The sequence below is a fragment of the Triticum aestivum genome, chromosome 5A (genome assembly GCF_018294505.1).
Source record: "Triticum aestivum cultivar Chinese Spring chromosome 5A, IWGSC CS RefSeq v2.1, whole genome shotgun sequence".
NCBI classification, from domain to species: Eukaryota; Viridiplantae; Streptophyta; class Magnoliopsida; order Poales; family Poaceae; genus Triticum; species Triticum aestivum.
The window spans coordinates 220,075,851-220,101,478 of NC_057806.1; positions in this window are offsets into that span (position 1 = coordinate 220,075,851).

Consider the following 25,628-nt stretch of genomic DNA (forward strand, 5'->3'; position numbering starts at 1 on the left):
TTACAATTCTGCAACACATCTTTAAATTCATCATCATGCATATATTGATCTTTGATGGTCTCCAAACCAAATATTTTAAAGTCAAGTTGTCAAAGCATAGTATAACGACGAGACAAAGCATCATCAATAACATTTTCTTTACCCTTCATGTGTTTAATAACATAAGGGAAAGTCTCAATGAATTCAACCCATTTAGCATGTCTACGGTTCAGTTTTGCTTGACTTTTAATGTGTTTCAAAGATTCATGATCAGAATGTATAACAAATTCTTTGGGCCATAAATAATGTTGCCATGTTTCTAAGGTCCGAACAAGAGAATGTAATTCTTTATCATAAGTAGAATAGTTCAGACTAGGCCCATCAATTTTTCAGAAAAGTATGCAACAGGTTTGCCATCTTGTAATAACACACCTCCTAATCCAATTCCACTAGCATCACATTCAAGCTCAAAAGTCTTATTAAAGTCAGGAAGTTGGAGTAAAGGAGCATGTGTCAACTTATCTTTCAATACCGTGAAGGCTTCTTCCTGTGCGGTACCCCAAACAAAAGGCACACCCTTCTTCGTAAGCTCGTTGAGAGGTGCAGCAATGGTGCTGAAATCTCTCACAAAACGCCTATAGAAACCAGCGAGGCCAAGGAAACTCCTCACTTGTGTGATCGTTTTGGGCTGCGACCAACTCTCAATAGCTTCAATCTTGGCTTTATCAACTTCAATTCCCTGTGGAGTAACAACATAGCCAAGAAAAGATACTCGGTCGGTGCAAAAGGTGCACTTTCCAAGGTTACCAAACGTAAATGTTCCAAATGTTCCTCCAAAGATTTACTATAAATCAGTATATCATCAAAACAGACTACCACAAATCGTTCAATGAAAGCACGTAAAACTCCGTTCATTAACCTCATGAAAGTACTAGGTGCATTAGTTAACCCAAAAGGCATGACTAACCACTCATATAATCCAAACTTAGTTTTAAATGATGTTTTCCATTCATCTCCCAATTTCATACGAATTTGATGGTATCCACTATGCAAATCAACTTTGGAAAATATTGTAGAGCCACTCAATTCATCAGGCACATCATCGAGCCTAGGAATAGGATGACGATAACGAATAGTAATATTATTAATGCCTCTACAATCAACACACATATGTGACGTACCATCCTTTGTAGGCACTAGTATAATAGGAACAACACAAGGACTAAGAGATTCGTGTATGTAACCTTTGTCGAGCAACTCCTGTACTTGACGCATAATCTACTTCGTCTCCTCTGGATTGGTACGGTATGGTGCATGGTTGGGCAGCGATGCATCGGGAATTAAGTCAATTTGATGCTCAATCCCTCGAATAGGTGGTAATCCCGGTGGCACGTCTTGAGGTAAGACGTTAGCGAACTCCTGCAAAATGTTAGTGACAGCAGGGGGCAAAGAGGAAGGCACGTCCTCGAATGAAAATAATGCCTCTTTGCACACAAAAGCATAGTAAACAGATTTGCTGAAATCTAGCTCATCAATATCAGATTTTGTGGCTAGTAAACATGCACTTTTCAATTTAATTTCAGAAGCAACACTAGATGGTTGATTATTAGGTTTCATTTGTTGCTCAAATTCTTTTGCCACAATCTGATTTTCACTCTTATTTTCTCCTGTTTTTCTTTATTAGCTCTATTAATATCATCTTTCAAAATGGATCCAGGAGTCATAGGAAGCAAAGTAATATGGCTATCCTTATGAACAAGAGTATACTGATTATTTCTTCCATGGTGTACAGAATTTTTATCAGATTGCCATGGTCTACCAAGTAATAAGGAACATGCTTGCATGGGTACCACATCATAATCAACATAATCAGCATATGTAGAGATACTAAAATGCACACGAACCGTACGTGTTACCTTAACCTTGCCGCTGTTGTTGAACCATTGGATGTAGTAAGGATGTGGATGTGGTCTTGTGGTGAGAGATAGCTTCTCCACCATCTCCATGCTAGCCAAGTTGTTGCAGCTCCCTCCATCTATGATGACGCGAATAGAACATTCCTTCACAACTCCCTTTGTATGGAACAAATTATGCCTCTGATTTTGCTCAGCTTGTGTGACCTGCACACTCAAAAACGTTGAGCAACTAAACATTTATACCTGTCACCATCTTCAGGAGTCATGTATTGCGTCTCATGATTAGAATCATCTCCACCGTGTTCTTCACGTGTAATAAGAGCCAAAGTCTCCTCATACCCACCATCCTCAGTAGCAATCATCACACGCTGAGATTTGCATTCTCTCGCAAAATGTCCTCTTCCCTTACAACGACGACAAATAATATCACCTGTGTGCCCTGTTAATGCCATGGAAGAAGAAGAGCTCTGGGCAGGCCCGACAGGTGTGCTCTTGGCAGATGGTGGTGGTTGTGCCTGCTTTCTTGTATCATGGCTGGAGGTAGCACCTGATGGAGGTGCTGGTGTAGTGGAAGTAGAGGATGTGCGTGGTGTCCATGATGAAGACCGACCTGCAGAAAAGTTAGTTCGCGCCAATGCCTGTCGATCCTGCACTTCACGTTCAGCTTTACAAGCAAGATGGAATAAACGAGTGATATTAGTATACTCCTTATACTCTAGAATGGTCTGAATCTCTCTATTTAATCCACCCATAAAACATGCAAGCATAGCTTCATTCTCCTCAACAATACCACATCTAATCATGCCAGTTTGTAATTCCTGATAATATTTTTCTACAGAATTTTTTCCTTGCCTTAAACACTGCAATTTTTGAAGTAATTCACGTTGATAATATGGTGGAACCCAATGAGTATGCATAGCAGTTTTCTAAGCAGCCCAAGTAGCTGGAATAGGATATAATCTACAATGCTCAGACCACCAAACACATGCAAAACTAGTGAAAGCACATACAGCAGCAGGAACACGTCTCTCCTCGGGATATTGTAAACATGTAAATCGTTGTTCAGTTTCTAACTCCCAAGTAAGATATATATCAGGAACATATCTACCCTCAATGGTGGAATATTCAATTTCAGTTTAGGGAGATGGTCATGATCTCGTACCTGAGGGGGAGCCCTACCATTGCCATTATTTGCATGTGGACGACCTGGTGGTTGCCGTGATGGTGGTTGCACGTAGTTCTAATTTTGATCAACCTCATCCTCGTAATCTCCCACAAAATCCTCCTCCTCCGCATCAGCAGCAGGAGCCACATAAGTATCAACAGCAGCACCAACAGTTTGGCCAGGTGCAAGAGGGAGACGGCTCGCTCGGCGGAGGGCTGTTTCGCGACGTGGAGGTAGTCGTCGTTGTTGTTGTTGTAGAGGTGCGTTAGGTGCAGCCGATGGTGGTGGTGGAAGACGCGCGAGCAATTCATTAAACTTATTATCGAGCTTTGTTTCGAATGTCTTCTCCACGCCATCTATCTTCTCCATGGCCTCTTCAAATCTGTTTAGCACATCTTGCACCCGTCCACTCATCATTTGCTGAAATTTATCATGCAACTCCTTATTCGTCATGTTCTCCTAGTCAGTCTCGTCGGCTTGTGATCCTGCCATGGTTAGCAGCAATAGAAACACACAAGAATAGGATCCTATAGACTACTAACAAGAGGTGGTGGTGGGTGTCACAAATCTGTCAAGCAAATCTCAAATTCTTACCGGTTCTTACCCAACAGCAGGCAGTGATCGGCAACCGTCGTAGTCAAAATTCTCAAAGCTTGGATAGAGCGATTACCAGGGAGAGTCAAACGCACGACGTAGATGTATGTGGAGCTGGGAAGGCTTATAATATGGTAGCAAAAAGGGTCATCAATAATCAATTCAGAGATGCAAAGTTGAATAAACGCTCAACGACGATGCTGTGCTGGTCCTAGGCTAGACCGTGCTAGAGACGCGAGCCTAGAACACTAACAAAATCACGGCGCTGCACGTAAACAAGGGAAAAGCACACTCTGGAACTTTTTTTTCGCTCCTCTTTTTTTTTGCGAAAAATCACTATAATGGTGAGTGTCTCAAAACTCTTCCCTCGTTAAACTGAACGGATGGGCACGAATTTTTTTTGACTTTTTTTCTTCAGAAATTAGGGCAGCGATGATGAAAAAGTGCGACAAAAAATCATTATGATGGCACGTGGCTCAAAAGACTCAGAAAATCCTAAAAATAAGATAGGGAAAAATATTTGCCTGTGAGAATTTTGGCCTGAAAACTGCCCGGGGGTCTTCAGACTTTTTTTTTCCGAGACCTACTCAGGCAAGGAAACACAAAACGAAAACTAGATGGATCTCGAAAACAAACCTAATATGGAAAGAACTCAGATTGGTGGTGGACAGGCAGATGTATATGTGGACTCGAATTGGTGGTGCACAGGCGGATGTATATGTGGACTCGGATTAGTGGTGGACAGACAGATGTATATGTGGACTCGGATTGGTGGTGGACAGGCGGATGTATATGTGGACTTGGATTAGTGGTGGACAGACAGATGTATATGTGGACTCGGATTGGTGGTGGACAGGCGGATGTATATGGCAACGGTAAGGAATATGTTGGTCGTGGTGGTATATGGTAGGAACGATGACGATGGTGCGGCGGCGGCGTGACAACTTATGACCAAAACATGAAACTCTAAAAGACTAGACTCTAAGACCAACAACTAGACACGACGATGCAGCCGCAAATTCAACAAAGCAAAATACTGAAAAGACTATGCAAAGGCTAAGACTGGTTCGGATATGATGAACTAACCCTAATTTTTTTTGGCTTTTTCATGGACTGTAGGTATGAAGAATAGACTCGATCTAAACTATGAAAAACTATAAAATCTCACCGAGCAACCTGGAAATCTGATACCACTTGATAGAGGCGAGGGTCCCGATCTTTCGATGAGATGGTGGCTATCGTTTTGGAGGAAGTTGACTTTGACGATCCGACTATGAATGTGCGAGGATGTCACGCCTTAGCAATCACTAAACCAACTCCGAGAGGTTATTGACCACCCCAGAGCACGATCAACCTGACCATGAAGGTCTGTTTCCTGCAGGCAAACAAAGAACAAGCAAGAAACTGAGATTGCAATCTGGATATTGCGAATATAAGAGGAAAGCTTTATTGATCAAGGTGGGGTTCTGTGATGTCTTGGTCTGGTCGTTGGACACAAACGAAGTACGCGAAATTGCAGCTATGGATAACTTTTAGTCTAAACAAAACCCAAAGTCTAAACGACGCCCTAAGGGCTGTATATATGGAGGAAGAGGGGGGAATTTCGTGGCCCTTGGAGGAGGAGTCTGAAACCAACCCTAACTCTTGTTTCCCCACACATACGGACTCTAAAAATAGTCTATACTTAAGTATTTCGAAAATACATGGGCCTGGCCCAATAATAAGGTGATGCAACACCTAGAATAGCCTTTGGACAAAATTTATGAAGTGGCATCTTGTATATTTCGTCCAAGGCTTCATGCACTCCTTAGGGTGGCTTCAAAGTCCTGAAATCATCATTTGTAACTCCCTTCTGGATCCCCTTGCGCATGCCATCATCTCCATGCTTGGTCTTGCTCCAGTGTTCATCCCTCTTATCCATGCTAGGCCCTTCATTTGTAAGCAAAACAAATGTATCTAATTTAGGAAACATCATATTCTCATGAACATCAGAATCATTACCAAGAAACGAAAGTACCTGATAATTTAATTGGCGTGCGCGAGCTCTAGTAATTGGTCCAGTATGTATAGCAGCAGGGGTTGTGGGTGTAACAATGGTATTGATGTCCTCATCAATTGTGAATTCTCTGTCGATCCTGGGTTAATTACTTTGGTTGAATCTGATCCTTTCCATGGTTATGATACTGAAATCATTGTGGTACATCTTACTAAATTAAATGATATAACCACCCTATTTTCTCATGAGGAAAAAAATTCGCTATTACTATATTCTTAAGTTGTTTCCTTTTTCGTTAAAGGGTCATGCTAAGATATGGTATAATACTCTTGCTCCTAGTTGTGTGTGTAGTCCCTAGGATATGATTTATTACTTCTCTTAAAAATATTTTACTGCTCATAAGAAACAAGCTGCCTTAGAGGAAATATTTAACTTTGCAAATTGAAGAAGAGAATCTCCCTCAAGCTTGGGGGAGGCTTCTCCAATTACTTAATGCTTTGCCTGATCATCCTCTTAATAAAAATGAAATACTGGATATCTACTATAATGGACTAACTCATGCTTCTAGGGACTACCTAGATAGTTATGGTTGTTGTGTTTTCAGGAACGAACTATTGAACAAGCTGAAGAACTATTGAATAATATATTGAAGAATGATAATGATTGGACACTTCCTGAACCACCGCCTAAACCCACTCCGAAGAAGAGGGGTATTTTATTTCTCAGTCCTGAAGATTTGCAAGAGGCAAAGAAATGTATGAATGAAAAAGGTATTAAAGATGAAGATGTTAATAATTTACCACCTATTGAAGAAATACATGGTCTTGACACATCGCCATAGGTGGTAGAGGTAAATTCTCTTATAAAGTTTCATGAAGGTCATATTCCTTATAATAAATCTTCTAGTCAATGCTTGTATGAATTTGACAATTACATTATTAAGCAAGATCATTTCAATGCAAAGGTTATGAAACAATTGAAACGTAATGCCTACATGATTAATCGCTTGAGTGACTTGTTGTTTAGAATTGCTAATGATGTCAAAGTTGTAGGTAACCTAGTGTTATACGAAGATCTTTGGTTTGATGTTAATCAAAAATAGTTTATTAATAAGACTTGATCAACTTTATTAATGGATTCTTTTTGAGAGGCATGTGGTCGATGAATTTAGTAAGCACAACCTTTTGTACCCACTTTTTGTTTTCTACTATTCTTAGTTAAATGCAATAAAATGCCATGACTATCATGTTTTCTGAATTATCCATGTAATAAAAAATTGCCCAAAAATGAAAGTGCTCAAAATGATCTAAAAATTTTACATTAATTTTTATAGAATTTTCAAAAAAAATTGTCACTGTAAACATCCCAGGGGGATGCCCCAGGTGCCCATGAGGCACCAGGGCACGCCCACCCCTGGGCACACCCTGGTTGCTTGTGGGCCCCACGAGGACTGATAGAGGCAAAGGTGTCCTGTCTTTCGATGAGATGGTGGCTATCATTTTTTATGGAGTAGATTTTGACGATCCGACTACGAACGTGCGAAGAAGTTGCACCTTAGCAATCGCTAAACCAACTCTGAGAGGTTATTGACCACGCCGAAGCACGATCAACCTGACCACAAGGGTCTATTTCCTGGAAGCAAACAAAGAACAAGCAAGAAATTGAGACTGCAATCTAGATATTGTGAATATAAGAAAGAGGGAAGCTTTATTGATCAAGGTGGGGTTCTGTGACGTCTTGGTCTGGTCGTTGAACACAAAGGAAGTATGCGAAGTTGCAGCTATGGCGAACTTTAATCTAAACAAACCCCAAATCTAAACGACATCATAAGGGTTGTATATATGGAGGAAGAGGGGGGGGGGATTTTGTGACCCCTTGGAAGAGGGGTCCGAAACAAACCCTAACTCGTATTTCCCCACACACACGGACTCTAACAACAACCTATACTCAAGTATTTCGAAATTACATGGGCCTGGCCCAAAAATAAGGTGGCGCAGCACCTATTATAAGCCATGGACGCATTTTATGAAAGGGCATCTTGTATATTTTGTCCATGTCCTTGTATGTCATCAAGGAGGTTTCAAAGTACTGAAATCTGCACTAAAAACGTTGTTCTGGTTCCCTTTGCATGCACCTTCATCTCCATGCTTGTTTCTGCTCCAGTGTTCATCCCTCTTGTCCATGCTAGGCCCTTCATTAGTAATCAACACAAATGTATCCAATTTAGGCAGCATCATATTCTCATGAACGTTAGAATTGTTACCTGATACGTCCATTTTGCATGATGCTTTTATATCGATATTTATTGCATTATGGACTGTTATTTCACTTTATGTCACAATACTTATGGCTATTCTCTCTTATTTTACAAGGTTTACATAAAGAGGGAGAATGCCGGCAGCTGGAATTCTGGGCTGGAAAAAGAGCAAATATTAGAGACCTATTCTGCGCAACTCCAAAAGTCCTGAAACTCCACGGAACGTCTTAAAATAAATAAAGAAAAATCCTCGCAAAAGATGAAGGCCAGGGGGCCCACACCCTTCTCACGAGGGTGGGGGGCGCCCCCCCCCTAGGGCGCACCCCCTACCTCGTGGGCCCCCTGGTGGCTCTTCGACGTCCATCTTCTCCTATATGAAGTCTTTCGATGAGAAAAAAATCAGGAGGAACTTTTCGGGACGAGACTCTGCCGCCACGAGGCGGAACCTTGGCGGATCCAATCTAGAGCTCCGGCAGATCTGTTCTGTCGGGGAAACTTCCCTCCCGGAGGGGGAAATCATCACCATCGTCATCACCAACGCTCCTCTCATCGGGAGAGGGCAATCTCCATCAACATCTTCACCAGCACCATCTCATCTCCAAACCCTAGTTCATCTCTTGTATCCAATTCTTGTCTCAAAGTCCAGGGTTGGTGCTAGTAGGTTGCTAGTAGTGTTGATTACTCCTTGTAGTTGATGCTAGTTGGTTTAATTGGTGGAAGATCATATGTTCAGATCCTATATGCATATTATTACCCCTCTGATTATGAACATGAATATGCTTTGTGAGTAACTATGTTCGTTCCTGAGGACAAGGGAGAAGTCTTGCTATGAGTAGTCATGTGAATTTGGTATTCGTTTGATATTTTGATAAGATGTATGTTGTCTAGCCTCTAGTGGTGTTATGTGAATGTCGAGTACATAATACTTCACCATTATTTGGGCCTAGAGGAAGGCATTGGGAAGTAATAAGTAGATGATGGGTTGCTAGAGTGACAGAATCTTAAACCCTAGTTTATGCGTTGCTTCGTAAGGGGCTGATTTGGATCCATATGTTTCATGCTATGGTTAGGTTTACCTTAATACTTTTGTTGTAGTTGCGGATGCTTGCAATAGAGGTTAATCATAAGTGGGATGCTTGTTCAAGTAAGAATAGCACCCAAGCACCGGTCCACCCACATATCAAATTATCAAAGTATCGAACGCGAATCATATGAACGTGATGAAAACTAGCCTGACGATATTCCCATGTGTCCTCGGGAGCGCTTTTCCTTATATAAGAGTTTGTTCCGGCTTGTCCTTTGCTACAAAAGGATTGGGACACCTTGCTGCACTTTATTTACTTTTGTTACTTGTTGCTCGTTACAATTTATCCTATCACAAAACTATCTGTTACCACTTGTTTCAGTACTTGCAGAGAATACCTTGCTGAAAACCGCTTATCATTTCCTTCTGCTCCTCGTTGGGTTCGACACTCTTACTTATCGAAAGGACTACGATAGATCCCCTATACTTGTGGGTCATCAAGACTCTTTTCTGGCGCCGTTGCCGGGGAGTGTAGCGCCTTTGGTAGGTGGAATTTGGTAAGGAAAAAATTTATATACTATGCTGAAATTTACTGTCACTTGTTACTATGGAAAGTAATTCTCTGAGGGGCTTGTTCGGGGTATCTTCACCCCATCCAGTAGAGCAAAGAGTTGCTCCTCAACCTAATGAACCTATTGAAAATGAAACTCCTTTTGAATTTCCATCGGCTATGATGGAAAAACTGCTAGCTAACCCTTTTACAGGAGATGGAACAAAGCATCTTGATGAGCACTTAATTTATGTGGATGAAGTTTGTGGATTATTTAAGCTTGCAGGTATACCCGATGATGTTGCTAAGAAGAAGGTCTTCCCTTTACCTTTGAAGGGAGATGCATTGATATGGTATAGGCTATGTGATGATATGAGATCATGGGACTATAAAAGATTGAAGTTGGAATTTCATCAAAAGTATTACCCTATGCATCTTGTTCATCGTGATCGCAATTATATATATAATTTCTGGCCTCGTGAAGGAGAAAGCATCGCTCAAGCTTGGGGGAGGCTTAAATCAATGTTATATTCATGCCCCAATCATGAGCTCCAAAGAGAAATAATTATGCAAAGTTTTTATGCTCGGCTTTCTGAAAACAATCGCACCATGCTCGATACTTCTTGTGCTGACTCTTTTATGATGAAGACTATTGAATTCAGATGGAATTTATTGGATAGAATTAAACGCAACTCTGAAGATTGGGACCTCGACGAAGGTAAAGAGTCAGGTATGACACCTAAGTTTGATTGTGTTAAATCATTTACGGATACCGATATTTTCCGTAAGTTTTGCACTAAATATGGACATGACTCTGAGATAGTAGCTTCTTTCTGTGAATCTTTTGCTACTTATGTTGATCTCCCTAAGGAGAAGTGGTTTAAATATCATCCTCCCATAGAAGTAAAAGTAGCTGCACCTATTAAAGTTGAAGAAAAGACTGTCTCTTATAATGATCCTATTATTCCTACTTCTTATGCTGAGAAACCACCTTTCCCTGTTAGAGTAAAGGATCATGCTAAAGCTTCAACTGTTGTTCGTAAAAGCAATATTAGAAATTATACACCTCCTGAGCAAGTTAAAGTAGAACCTAAAATTGCTATTGTTAAAGATCTCTTCTCTGATAATATTGATGGGCATGTTATTCAGTTCGAAGGTGAAACTGCTAGAATTGCTAAACCTTGTGATAAAGATAAACATAGACCTGTGGTAGGCGTGCCTGTTATTTCTGTTAAAATAGGAGATCACTGTTATCATGGCTTATGTGATATGGGTGCTAGTGCTAGTGTTATACCTCATGACTTATACAAAGAAATTATGCATGATATTGCACCTGTTGAGTTAGAAGATATTGATGTCACAATTAAACTTGCTAATAGAGATACTATTTCACCAATTGGAATTGTTAGAGATGTTGAAGTCTTGTGTGGGAAAACTAAATATCCTGCTGATTTTCTTGTTCTTACTTCCCCACAAGATAGCTTTTGTCCCATTATATTTGGTAGACCCTTCTTGAACACTGTTAATGCTAGGATAGACTGCGAAAAGAATGTTGTTACTATTGGCTTGGATGATATGGTTCATGAGTTTAATTTCTCTAAATTTAGTAAACAACATCGTGAGGAAGAATTGCCTAGTAAGGATGAAATTATTGGTCTTGCTTCTATTGCCGTACCTCCTAGTGATCCTTTAGAAAACTATTTACTAGATCATGAAAATAATATGTTCATGAATGAAAGAAGGGAAATAGATGAAGTACTCTTTAAACAGGAACCTATTCTGCATCACAATTTGCCTGTTGAAATTTTAGGGGATCCTCCTCCACCCAAGGGTGATCCCGTGTTTGAGCTTAAACCTCTGCCTGATAATCTTAAATATGCTTATCTTGATGAAAAGAAGATATATCCTGTTATTATTAGTGCTAACCTTTCAGAGCATGAAGAAGAAAGATTATTGAAAACTCTGAAGAAGCATTGTGCTGCTATTGGATATACTCTTGATGATCTTAAGGGCATTAGTCCCACTCTATGTCAACATAAAATAAATTTGGAAGCAAATGCCAAACCAGTTCGTGATCCTCAACGACGTCTGAATCCTAAAATTAAAGAAGTGGTAAGAAAAGAAATACTAAAGCTTCTGGAGGCAGGTATAATCTATCCCGTTGCTGATAGTGAGTGGGTAAGTCCTGTCCATTGTGTCCCTAAGAAGGGAGGTATTACTATTGTTCCTAATGATAAAGATGAATTGATTCCACAAATAATTATCACAGGTTATAGGATGGTAATTGATTTCCGTAAATTAAATAAAGCTACTAAGAAAGATCATTACCCCTTACCTTTTATTGATCAAGTGCTAGAAAGATTATGCAAACATACACACTATTGCTTTCTAGATGGTTATTTTGGTTTCTCTCAAATATCTGTGTCGGCTAGAGATCAATCAAAGACTACTTTTACATGCCCTTTTGGTACTTTTGCTTATAGACGTATGCCTTTTGGTTTATGTAATGCACCTGCTACCTTTCAAAGATGCATGATGGCTATATTCTCTGACTTTTGTGAAAAGATTTGTGACGTCTTCATGGACGACTTTTCCGTCTATGGTTCCTCCTTTGATGATTGCTTGAGCAATCTTGATCAAGTATTGCAGAGATGTGAAGAAACTAATCTTGTCTTGAATTGGGAAAAGTGCCACTTTATGGTTAATGAAGGTATTGTCTTGGGGCACAAAGTTTCTGAAAGAGGTATTGAAGTTGATAAAGCCAAGGTTGATGCTATTGAAAAGATGCCATGTCCCAAGGACATCAAAGGTATAAGAGGTTTCCTTGGTCACGCTGGATTTTATAGGAGGTTCATTAAGGACTTCTCAAAAATTTCTCGGCCTCTGACTAATTTATTGCAAAAAGATATACCATTTGTCTTTGATGATGATTGTGTAGAAGCATTTGAAATACTTAAGAAAGCATTAGTCTCTGCACCTGTTGTTCAGCCACCTGATTGGAATTTACCCTTTGAAATTATGTGTGATGCTAGTGATTATGATGTAGGTGCTGTTCTAGGGCAAAGAGTTGATAAGAAATTAAATGTTATTCATTATGCTAGTAAGACTCTAGACAATGCTCAAAGAAATTATGCTACTACTGAAAAAGAGCTTTTAGCAGTTGTATTTGCTTGTGATAAGTTCAGATCTTATATTGTTGATTCTAAAGTAACTATTCAAACTGATCATGCTGCTATTAAATACCTTATGGAAAAGAAAGATGCTAAACCTAGACTTATTAGATGGGTTCTCTTGCTACAAGAATTTGATTTGCACATTGTTGATAGAAAGGGAGCTGAGAACCCCGTTGCAGACAACTTGTCTAGGTTAGAAAATATTCTTGATGACCCACTGCCTATTAATGATAACTTTCCTGATGAACAATTAAATGTTATAAGTACTTCTCGTAGTACTCCATGGTATGCTGATTATGCTAATTATATTGTTGCCAAGTTTATACCACCTAGCTTCACATACCAGCAAAAGAAAAAGTTCTTCTATGATTTGAGACATTACTTTTGGGATGACCCACATCTTTATAAAGAAGGAGTAGATGGTGTTATTAGACGTTGTGTACCTGAGCATGAACAGGAACAGATTCTACGCAAGTGTCATTCCGAGTCTTATGGAGGACACCACGCTGGAGATAGAACTGCACATAAGGTATTGCAATCTAGTTTTTATTGGCCTACTCTCTTCAAGGATGCCCGTAAGTTTGTCTTGTCTTGTGATGAATGTCAAAGAATTGGTAATATTAGTAGACGTCAAGAAATGCCTATGAATTATTCACTTGTTATCGAACCATTTGATGTTTGGGGCTTTGATTATATGGGACCTTTTCCTGCCTCTAATGGATACACACATATTTTAGTTGCTGTTGATTACGTTACTAAGTGGGTAGAAGCCATTCCAACTAGTAGTGCTCATCATAACACTTCTATTAAAATGCTTAAAGAAGTTATTTTTCTGAGGTTTGGAGTCCCTAGATATTTAATGACTGATGGTGGTTCACACTTTATTCATGGTGCGTTCCGTAAAATGCTTGCTAAATATGATGTTAATCATAGAATTGCATCTCCTTATCACCCACAGTCTAGTGGTCAAGTAGAGTTGAGCAATAGAGAGCTCAAATTAATTTTGCAAAAGACTGTTAATAGGTCTAGAAAGAATTGTTCTAAGAAACTTGATGATGCATTATGGACATATAGGACTACATATAAAAATCTGGGAATGTCTCCGTATAAAATGGTCTATGGAAAAGCATGTCACTTACCTCTCGAACTAGAACATAAGGCATATTGGGCTATTAAAGAACTCAACTATGATTTTAAACTTGCCGGTGAGAAGAGGTTATTTGATATTAGCTCACTTGATGAATGGAGAACCCAAGCTTATGAAAATGCCAAGTTGTTTAAAGAAAAAGTTAAAAGATGGCATGACAAAAGGATACAAAAGCGTGAGTTTAATGTAGGTGATTATGTATTGCTATACAACTCTTGTTTAAGATTTTTTGCAGGAAAACTTCTCTCTAAATGGGAAGGCCCCTACGTTATCGAGGAGGTCTATCGTTCCGGTGCCATAAAAATCAACAACTTTGAAGGCACAAATACGAAGGTGGTAAACGGTCAAAGAATTAAACATTATATCTCAGGTAATCCCATAAATGTTGAAACCAATATTATTGAAACCGTAACCCCGGAGGAATACATAAGGGACACTTTCCGGAAAGATTCAGACTCCGAAAAGGAATAGGTATGTGGTATGATAAGTAAACCGACTCCAAAATAGTTTTTAAGGCAATATTTCTCCGTTTTGGAATATTTAGAAAAATAGAAAAATAAGTAGCAATCCGGGAAGGACACGAGGGTCTCACGAGGGTGGTGGGCGCGCCCTACCCCCCTGGGCGCGCCTCCCTACCTTGTGAGCACCTCGTGTGCCTTTCGGACTCCGTTTTCTTGCACGTTACGTATTTTGGTCGGTAAAAATTCATTATATATTCTCCCGAAGGTTTTGACTCCCGTATCACGCAAACCTCCTCTGTTCTTGTTTCGAGCTGTTTTCTGTCAGGGTTTTCCAGGCAAGGCATCATGTCGTCTCCCTCCTCCAACAATGGTGACAACGATGCTTGGCTAATAAAGATAGATCTGAAGAGGGAAGAACCCACGAAGGTCAACAAGGATGGAAGGATCAAGAAGGTCACAGAGGATCAAGCTCCGGCAGCAAAAGACATCCTTCAACTTGATCATAACCTTCTTACCCCAACCGAGATCGAAGCTTTCAAGATGATTGAGTTAGCTCGTATACAAAACAAGTATCTCACACAAGAAAATATTTTGTTGAAGGAGCATATTGTCGCACTCAAGGGCATTATTCACAAGCTGGAGGACCTCTTACGCTCGATGTGCGATTATCCGTCACCACCACCTTCTTCACCGACAAAGGAGACATAATCACATGGGTATGGGCACTCCCCTTGGCAACAACCAAGCTTGGGGGAGGTGCCCCAGTATCGTATCACAATCACAACTCCTATCTTTACCGTTTTTCTTAGTTTGATCTTATTAGTAGTATCTTGATCTAGTAGAATAAAGTTTTTGGCATGATCTAGTTTTGAGTTTTGCTTTATGATCTCTCTATGTAATCGAGTCCGTGAGCTATATACAATAAAGATTAGTGTTGAGTCAAGGGCTTGATTGTTTTTCCATAATCTTGGGTGAATAAAAGAAAGAAAGAAAAAAGAATAAAAAGAAACAAAAAGTTCATATTGATCTTATTGAGAGTAATGACTTCACATAGAAAGAGTATGATGATTAAAAGTTGTTGGGAGTTGGCAGACATAGCTTTGGTCATTGTTGCAATTAATAGGAAGTAATAAGGAAAGAGAGGTTTCACATACAGATATATTATCATTGACATCTTTTATGATTGGGAGCACTCATTAAAATATGACATGCTAAAGAGTTGATGTTGGACAAGGAAGACAACGTAATGAGTTATGTCTTTCTTATATCTGAGATAAAGTATGTTGTCATGGTTCCTCTAACTTGTTGAGCTTGCCTTTCTCCCTCATGCTAGCCAAATTCTCAGCACCAAGTAGAAATACTACTTGTGCTTCCAAAATCCCTAACCCAGTTTTGCCATGAGAGTCCACCATATCTACCTATGGATTGAGCAAGATCCTTCAAGTAAGTTGTCATCGGTGCAAAGCAATAAAAATTGCTCTAAATATGTATGATTGATTGGTGTGGGAGAAATAAGCTTTATACGATCTTGTGATGTGGAAGTAATAAAAGCGACGGACTGCATAATAAAGGTTCATATCACAAGGGGCAATACAAAGTGACGTTCTTTCACAATGAGATTTTATGCATCCAACCATAAAAGCGCATGGCAACCTCTGCTTCCCTCTGCGAAGGGCCTATCCTTTATCATTATCTTCTACCTTATGCAAGAGTCATGGTGATCTTCACCTTTTCTTTTTCATTTTTTTCCTTTGGCAAGCTCAGCATGTTGGAAAGAACATGATATATATATATATATATATATATATATATATATATATATATATATATATATATATAATTGGATGTAGGGGAGCATGAACCATTATTGTTGACATTACCCTTGAGGTAAAAGGTTGTGGGGCAAAACTATAATCCCCTATCTTTCTCTGTGTCCGATTAAAACTCCGTAATCACAAGTATTGCGTGGGTGTTAGCAATTATGGGGGACTAAATGATAGTTGAGTATGTGGACTTGCTTTTTAGCTCTGACATAGACTCTTTCCGATGTTATGATAAATTGCAATTGCTTCAATGACTGAGATTATAGTTTGTCGGAGCCCAATAAGGTTTATGATTTATACTTTTGCATTGTGAATAGATCATCACTTGAACATAAGTAATCATATGACAAAATCTATATAAGTTGCTATTATGAGAATAATCATGATGCCTTCATGTCCGTATCTTATTTTTATCGACGCCTCTACCTCTAAACATGAGGACATATTTATTGTTATCGGCTTTTCGCTTGAGGACAAGCGAGGTCTAAGCTTGGGGGAGTTGATACGTCCATTTTGCATCATGCTTTTATATCGATATTTATTGCATTATGGACTGCTATTTCACTTTATGTCACAATACTTATGGCTATTCTCTCTTATTTTACAAGGTTTACATAAAGAGGGAGAATGCCGGCAGCTGGAATTCTGGGCTGGAAAAGGAGAAAATATTAGAGACCTATTCTGCGCAACTCCAAAAGTCCTGAAACTCCACGGAACATCTTAAAATAAATAAAGAAAAATCCTTGCAAAAGATGAAGGCCAGGGGGACCACACCCTTCTCACGAGGGTGGGGGGCGCCCCCCTAGGGCGCGCCCCCTACCTCGTGGGCCCCCTGGTGGCTCTCCGACGTCCATCTTCTCCTATATGAAGTCTTTCGATGAGAAAAAAATCAGGAGGAACTTTTTGGGACGAGACTCCGCCGCCACAAGGCGGAACCTTGGCGGATCCAATCTAGAGCTCCGGCAGAGCTGTTCTGCCGGGGAAACTTCCCTCTCGGAGGGGGAAATCATCACCATCGTCATCACCAATGCTCCTCTCATCGGGAGAGGGCAATCTCCATCAACATCTTCACCAGCACCATCTCATCTCCAAACCCTAGTTCATCTCTTGTATCCAATTCTTGTCTCAAAGTCCGGGATTGGTGCTAGTAGGTTGCTAGTAGTGTTGATTACTCCTTGTAGTTGATGCTAGTTGGTTTAATTGGTGGAAGATCATATGTTCAGATCCTATATGCATATTATTACCCCTCTGATTATGAACATGAATATGCTTTGTGAGTAATTATGTTCGTTCCTGAGGAAAAGGGAGAAGTCTTGCTATGAGTAGTCATGTGAATTTGGTATTCGTTTGATATTTTGATAAGATGTATGTTGTCTAGCCTCTAGTGGTGTTATGTGAACGTCGACTACATAACACTTCACCATTATTTGGGCCTAGAGGAAGGCATTGGGAAGTAATAAGTAGATGATGGGTTGCTAGAGTGACAGAAGCTTAAACCCTAGTTTATGCGTTGCTTTGTAAGGGGCTGATTTGGATCCATATGTTTCATGCTATGGTTAGGTTTACCTTAATACTTTTGTTGTAGTTGCGGATGCTTGCAATAGAGGTTAATCATAAGTGGGATGCTTGTTCAAGTAAGAACAACACCCAAGCACCGGTCCACCCACATATCAAATTATCAAAGTATCGAACGCGAATCATATGAACGTGATGAAAATTAGCTTGACGATATTCCCATGTGTCCTCAGGAGCGCTTTTCCTTATATAAGAGTTTGTTCCGGCTTGTCCTTTGCTACAAAAGGATTGGGCCACCTTGCTGCACTTTATTTACTTTTGTTACTTGTTGCTTGTTACAATTTATCCTATCATTACCAAGAAAGAAAAGTACATGGTAATTCAATTGGTGTGTGTGAGCTCTAGTGATTGGTCTAGTATGTATAACAACAGGGGCTGTGGGTGTAACAATGGTATTGATGTCCTCATCATCCTCCCCTTCTTGTAATGAAGTCGTCCTCGACGGAAGCTCATCTTGCTCACCCAAATAAGGCTTCAAATCTGCAATATTAAAAGTGGGACTAACCCCAAAATCTGCAGGCAGCTCAAGTTTATATGCATTATAATTTATTTTCTCTAACACCTTAAAAGGACCATCACCACGTGGCATTAGCTTTGATTTACGCAAATCAGGAAATCTATCCTTACGCAAATGTAACCAAACAAGTTCTCCAGGTGCAAACACGACATGTTTTCTACCCTTATCTCCAGCAAGTTTATATTTAGCATTCACACGCTCAATGTTTTCCTTAGTTAACTCATGCATTTTCAAGATCAATTCAACACATTGTTTAGCATCAAAATTAAACTTCTCCAAAGATGGAAGAGGCAACAAATCAATGGATGCACGAGGTAGGAAACCATAACAATCTCAAAAGGGCACATCTTAGTAGTAGAATGAAGCGAACGATTATGAGCAAATTCAATATGAGGCAAGCATTCTTCCCACATTTTCAAGTTATTCTAAACAACCCAAAACATAGTAGACAATGTTCTATTGACTACATCAGTTTGGGGGTGACATGTAGTACTAAAAAGCAGTTTAGTCCCCAACGTAGCCCATAAACATCTCCAAAAAAGGCTAAGAAATCACGATCTAAAACAATTGTATTTGGCATACCATGGGAGCGAATAATTTCACGAAAGAAAAAATCAGCAACATTTGCAGCAGCATTGCTACTTCTTGAGCTTGCATTGGTTTTTCCCTTGAAGAGGAAAGGGTGATGCAGCAAAGTAGAGATAAGTATTTCCCTCAGTTTGAGAACCAAGGTATCAATCCAGTAGGAGACAACGCACAAATCACCTAATACCTGCCCAAACAATCAAACAACTTGCACCCAACGCGATAAAGGGGTTGTCAATCCCTTCATGGTTACTTGCAAAAGTGAGATCTCATAGAGATAGATAAACCGTAAAGTAAATATTTTTGGTATTCTTGGTTTATAGATCGGAAAGTAAAAGATTACAAAAATAGTAGATCAGAAACTAATATTGTAGATCGGAAACTTATATGATGGAAAATAGACCCGGGGGCCATAGGTTTCACTAGAGGTTTCTCTCAAGATAGCAAATAATACGGTGGGTGAACAAATTACTGTCGAGCAATTGATAGAAAAGCGCAAAGTTATGATGATATCTAAGGCAATGATCATGAATATAGCCATCGCGTCCATGCTAAGTAAACCGAAATGATTCTGCATCTACTACTATTACTCCACACATCGACCGCTATCCAGCATGCATCTAGAGTATTAAGTTCATAAAGAATGGAGTAACGCATTAAGTAAGATGACATGATGTAGAGGAAATAACTCAAGCAATATGATGAAAACCCCATCTTTTTATCCTCGATGGCAACAATACAATACGTGCCTTGCTGCCCCTACAGTCACTGGGAAAGGACACCGCAAGATTGAACCCAAAGCGAAGCACTTCTCCCATTGCAAGAAAAACCAATCTAGTTTGCCAAACCAAACCGGTAGTTCGAAGAGAATTACAAAGATATCAAATCATGCATAAAAGAATTCAGATAAGATTCAAATAATATTCATAGATAAGATGATGATAAATCCACAATTCATCGGATCTCGGCAAACACACCGCAAAAGAGTATTACATCGAATAGATCTCCAAGAACATCGAGGAGAACATGGTATTGAGAATCAAAGAGAGAGAAGAAGCCATCTAGCTACTAGCTATGGACCCGTAGGTCTGAGGTAAACTACTCACGCTTCATCGGAAGGGCAATAGAGTTGGAGTAGAAGCCCTCCGTGATCGAATCCCCCTCCGGCAGGGTGCCGGAAAAGGTCCCTAGATGGGATCTCACGGGTACAGAAGGTTGCGGCAGTGGAAAAGTGTTTTCGTGGATGCTTCTGGTGGTCTATGGATATTTGGGAATATATAGGCAAAAGAATTAGGTCAGGAGAGTCATGGGGGGCCACAATGGTGCGGCGCGCCCTACTCCCCTGGGCGCACCCTCCGTCCTTATGGCCACCTCGTGGCTCCTCCGACTTCATCTCCAAGTCTCCTAGCTGTCTTCTGGTCCAAGAAAAATCATCGCGAAGGTTTCATTCCGTTTGGACTCCGTTTGGTATTCCTTTTCTGCGAAACTCAAAAACAAGGGAAAACAGAAACTGGCACTAGGCTCTAGGTTAATAGGTTAGTCCCAAAAATAATAGAAAATAGCATATTAATGCTTATAAAACATCCAAAACATATAATATAATAGCATGGAACAATAAAAAATTATAGATATGTTGGAGACGTATCAAGCATCCCCAAGCTTAATTCCTGCTCGTCCTCGAGTAGGTAAATGATAAAAACAGAATTTTTGATGTGGAATGCTACCCAACATATTTATCCGTGTAATTTTATTTATTGTGGCATGAATGTTCAGATCCATAATATTCAAAACAAAAGTTTAATATTGACATAAAAACAATAATACTTCAAGCATACTAACGAGGCAATTATGTGTTCTCAAAATAACTTGGCCAAAGAAAGCTTATCCCTACAAAATCATATAGTCTGGCTATGCTCCATCTTGATCACACAAAATATTTAAATCATGCACAACCCCGATGACAAGCCAAGCAATTGTTTCATACTTTTGATGTTCTCAAACTTTTTCAACTTTCACGCAATACATGAGCGTGAGCCATGGACATAGCACTATAGGTGGAATAGAATATGGTGGTTGTGGAGAAGACAAAAGAGGGAGATAGTCTCTCATCAATTAGGCGTATCAACGGGCTATGGATATGACCATCAATAGATATCAATGTGAGTGAGTAGGGATTGCCATGCAACGGATGCACTAGAGCTATAAGTTTATGAAAGCTCAAAAAGAAACTAAGTGGGTGTGCATCCAACTCGCTTGCTCACGAATACCTAGGGCAGTTTGAGGAAGCCCATCATTGGAATATACAAGCCAAGTTCTATAATAAAAAAATTCCCACTAGTATATGAAAGTGACAACATAGGAGACTCTCTATCATGAAGATCATGTTGCTACTTTGAAGCACAAGTGTGGTAAAAGGATAGTAACATTGTCCCTTCTCTCTTTGCTCTCATTTTTTATTTGGGCCTTCTCTCATTTTTTTGGCCTCTTTTTTTCGTCCGGAGTCTCATCCCTACTTGTGGGGGAATCATAGTCTCCATCATCCGTTCCTCACATGGACAATGCTCTAATAATGAAGATCATCACACTTTTATTTACTTACAACTCAAGAATTACAACTCGATACTTAGAAGAAAATATGACTCTATATGAATGCCTCCGGTGGTGTACCGGGATGTGCAATGAATCAAGAGTGACATGTATAAAAATGATGAAAGGTGGCTTTGCCACAAATACATGTCGACGACATGATCATGCAAATCAATATGACAATGATGGAACATGTCGTAATAAACGGAACGGTGGAACATTGCATGGCAATATATCTCGGAATGGCTATGGAAGTGCGATAATAGGTAGGTATGGTGGCTATTTTGAGGAAGGTATATGGTGGGTGTATGGTACCGGCGAAAGTTGCGCGGTACTAGAGAGGCTAGCAATGGTGGAAGGGTGAGAGTGCGTATAACCCATGGACTCAGCATTAGTCATAAAGAACTCACATACTTATTGAAAAAATCTATTAGTTATCAAAACAAAGTACTACACGCATGCTCCTAGGGGGATAGATTGGTAGGAAAAGACCATCGCTCGTCCCCGATCGCCACTCATAAGGAAGACAATCAATAAATAAATCATGCTCCGACTTCATCACGTAACGGTTCACCATACGTGCATGCTACGGGAATCACAGACTTTAACACAAGTATTTCTCGTATTCACAATTACTCACTAGCATGACTCTAATATCACCATTTTTATATCTCAAAACAATCATAAGGAATCAAACTTCGCATAGTATTCAATGCACTTTATATGAAATTTTTATTATATCCCTCTTGGATACCTATCATATTAGGACTAATTTTATAACCAAAGCAAATTACCATGATGTTTAAGAATCTCAAAATAATATAAGTGAAGCATGATAGTTCAACAATTTCTATAATATAAAACCACCGCCGTGCTCTAAAAAGATGTAAGTGAAGCACTAGTGCAAAATTGCCTAGCTCAAAAGATATAAGAGAAGCACATAGAGTATTCTAATAAATCATGTTTCATGTGTGTCCCTCTCAAAAGGTGTGTACATCAAGGATGATTGTGGCAAACTAAAAAGCAAAGACTCATATCATACAAGACGCTCCAAGCAAAACACATATGATGTGGTGAATAAAAATATAGCCTCAAGTAAAGTTACCAATAGACGAAGACGAAAGAGGGGATGCCTTCCGGGGCATCCCCAAGCTTAGGCTCTTGGTTGTCCTTGAATATTACGTTGGGGTGCCTTGGGCATCCCAAAGCTTAGGCTCTTTCCATTCATTATTTCATAGTCCATCAAATCCTTACCCAAAACTTGAAAACTTCACAACACAAAACTCAACAGAAAATCTCATAAGCTCCGTTAGTATAAGAAAATAAATCACCACTTTTGGTACTGTTGTGAACTCATTCTTTATTTATATTGGTGTAATATCTACTGTATTCCAACTTTTCCATGGTTGATACCCTCCGATACTATCCATAGATTCATCAAAATAAGCAAACAACACATAGAAAACAGAATCTGTCAAAAACAGAATAGTCTGTAGTAATCTGTAACTATCGAATACTTATGTAACTCGAAAAATTCTGAAAAAATAGGAAAACCTAAGAAATTTGTTTACTAATCTTCTGGAAAAATAATAAGTATTTTATCACGCTTCTATTAAAAACGAGAATTGTTTTCCTGAGTGCAAAAGTTTCTGTTTTTCAGCAAGATCAAATTAACTATCACCGTAAGCCACCCCAAAGGTCTTACTTGGCACAAACACTAATTACAACGCAAAACCACATCTAACCAGAGGCTAGATGAATTATTTATTGCAAAACAGCAAGGAAAAATATTGGGTTGTCTCCCAACAAGCACTTTTCTTTAAAGCCTTTTTAGCTAGGCATTGAGATTTCAATGATGCTCACATGAAAGACAAGAATTGAAGCATAAAGAGAGCATCATAAAACATGTGACAAACACATTTAAGTCTAAAATAATTTCTATGCATAGGTATTTTATAAGAAAACAAATTATCAAGGCAAGCAAAACTAGCATATGCAAGGAAGAAGAAAGAGACGATAGCAATCTCAACACGAAGAGAGGTAATTTAGTAACATGAAAATTTCTTCAACCATATTTTCCTCTCTCATAATAATTACATGTAGGATCATAAGCAAATTCAACAAAATAGCTATCATGTAACATATTCTCAACACAACCCACATGCATGCGAAGTTGATAATCTTCCAAAATAGTGGGATTAACATTAACTAAAGTCATGACCTCTCCAAACCCACTTTTATGAAAAATTTCATAAGATTGAACATTCTGTAAATATGTGGATCTAAAGTTGACACTTTTCCAAACCCACTTTCAATATTATTGCAAACACTATTATCAATCTCATATTCATCATGGGGCTTAAATAAATTTTCAAGATCATAAGAAGAATCATCCCAATCATGATCGTTGCAACAAATAGTGGACATAGCAAAACTAGCATCCCCAAGCTTAGGTTTTGCATATCATTAACACAATTGACATTAATGAAATTTATAATAACATCATTGCAATCGTGCTTTTCATTCAAGGCACTATCGTGAATCACTTTATAATTTTCTTCTTTCAACACTTCATCACAATTTTTAGATTCACGAATTTCAAGCAAAACCTCATAAAGATAATCTAGTGCACTCAACTCACTAGCAATTGGTTCATCATAATTGGATATCTTAAAAAGATTAGCAAGTGGATGAGGATCCATAAACTTTTTGGTTTCTGATTTTCAATAAACACAAAATTATACCAAGCGAACGAGCAAATGAACCAAGTAAGACATAAAGGCAAACAAAAAGACGAACGAAAAGAAGGGTGGATAAAAAGGCAAATCTTTTCGAAAATCGTTTTAGAAGTGGGGGAGAGGAAAACGAGAGGCGAATGGCGAATAATGTAATGCAAGAGATGAGAGTTTATGATGGGTACTTGGTAAGTCTTGACTTGGTGTGGATCTCCCCAGCAACGGCGCCAGAAATTCTTCCTGCTACTTCTTGAGCTTGCGTTAGTTTTTCCCTTGAAGAGGAAAGGATGATGCAGCAATGTAGAGATAAGTATTTCCCTCAGTTTGAGAACCAAGGTATCAATCCAGTAGGAGATAACGCACAAATCACCTAATACATGCACAAACAATCAAACAACTTGCACCCAATGCGATAAAGGGGTTGTCAATCCCTTCATGGTTACTTGCAAAAGTGAGATATGATAGAGATAGATAAATGGTAAAGTAAATATTTTTTGTTTATAGATTGGAAAGTAAAAGATTACAAAAATAGTAGATCAGAAACTAATATTGTAGATCGAAAACTTATATGATGGAAAATAGACCCGGGGGCCATAGGTTTCACTAGAGGCTTCTCTTAAGATAGCAAATAATATGGTGGATGAACAAATTACTGCCGAGCAATTGATAGAAAAGCGCAAAGTTATGACGATATCTAAGGCAATGATCATGAATATAGGCATCATGTCCGTGTCAAGTAGAACGAAACGATTCTGCATCTACTACTATTACTCCACACATCGACCGCTATCCAGCATGCATCTAGAGTATTAAGTTCATAAAGAACAGAGTAACACATTAAGTAAGATGACATGATGTAGAGGAATTAACTCAGGCAATATGATGAAAGCCCCAACTTTTTATTCTCAATGGAAACAATACAATACGTGCCTTGCTGCCCCTACTGTCACTGGGAAAGGACACCGCAAGATTGAACCCAAAGCTAAGCACTTCTCCCATTGCAAGAAAAAACAATCTAGTTGGCCAAACCAAACCGATAGTTCGAAGAGAATTACAAAGATATCAAATCATGCATAAAAGAATTCAGAGAAGATTCAAATGATATTCATAGATAAGCTAATCATAAATCCACAATTCATCAGATCTCGGCAAACAGACCACAAAAGAGTATTACATCAAATAGATCTCCAAGAACGTTGAGGAGAACATGGTATTGAGAATCAAAGAGAGAGAGAAGAAGCCATCTAGCTACTAGCTATGGACCCGCAGGTCTGAGGTAAACTACTCACGCTTCATCGGAAGGGCAATAGAGTTGATGTAGAAGCCCTCCGTGATTGAATCCCCCTCCGGCAGGGTGCCCAAAAAGGTCCCTAGATGGGATCTCACGGGTACAGAAGGTTGTGGCAGTGGAAAAGTGTTTTCATAGATGCTTCTGGTGGTTTGGGGATATTTGGGAATATATAGGTGAAAGAATTAGGTCAGGAGAGTCACGAGGGGCCCGTAAGGGTAGGGGGCATGCCCTATCCCCCTGGGCACGCCCTCCGG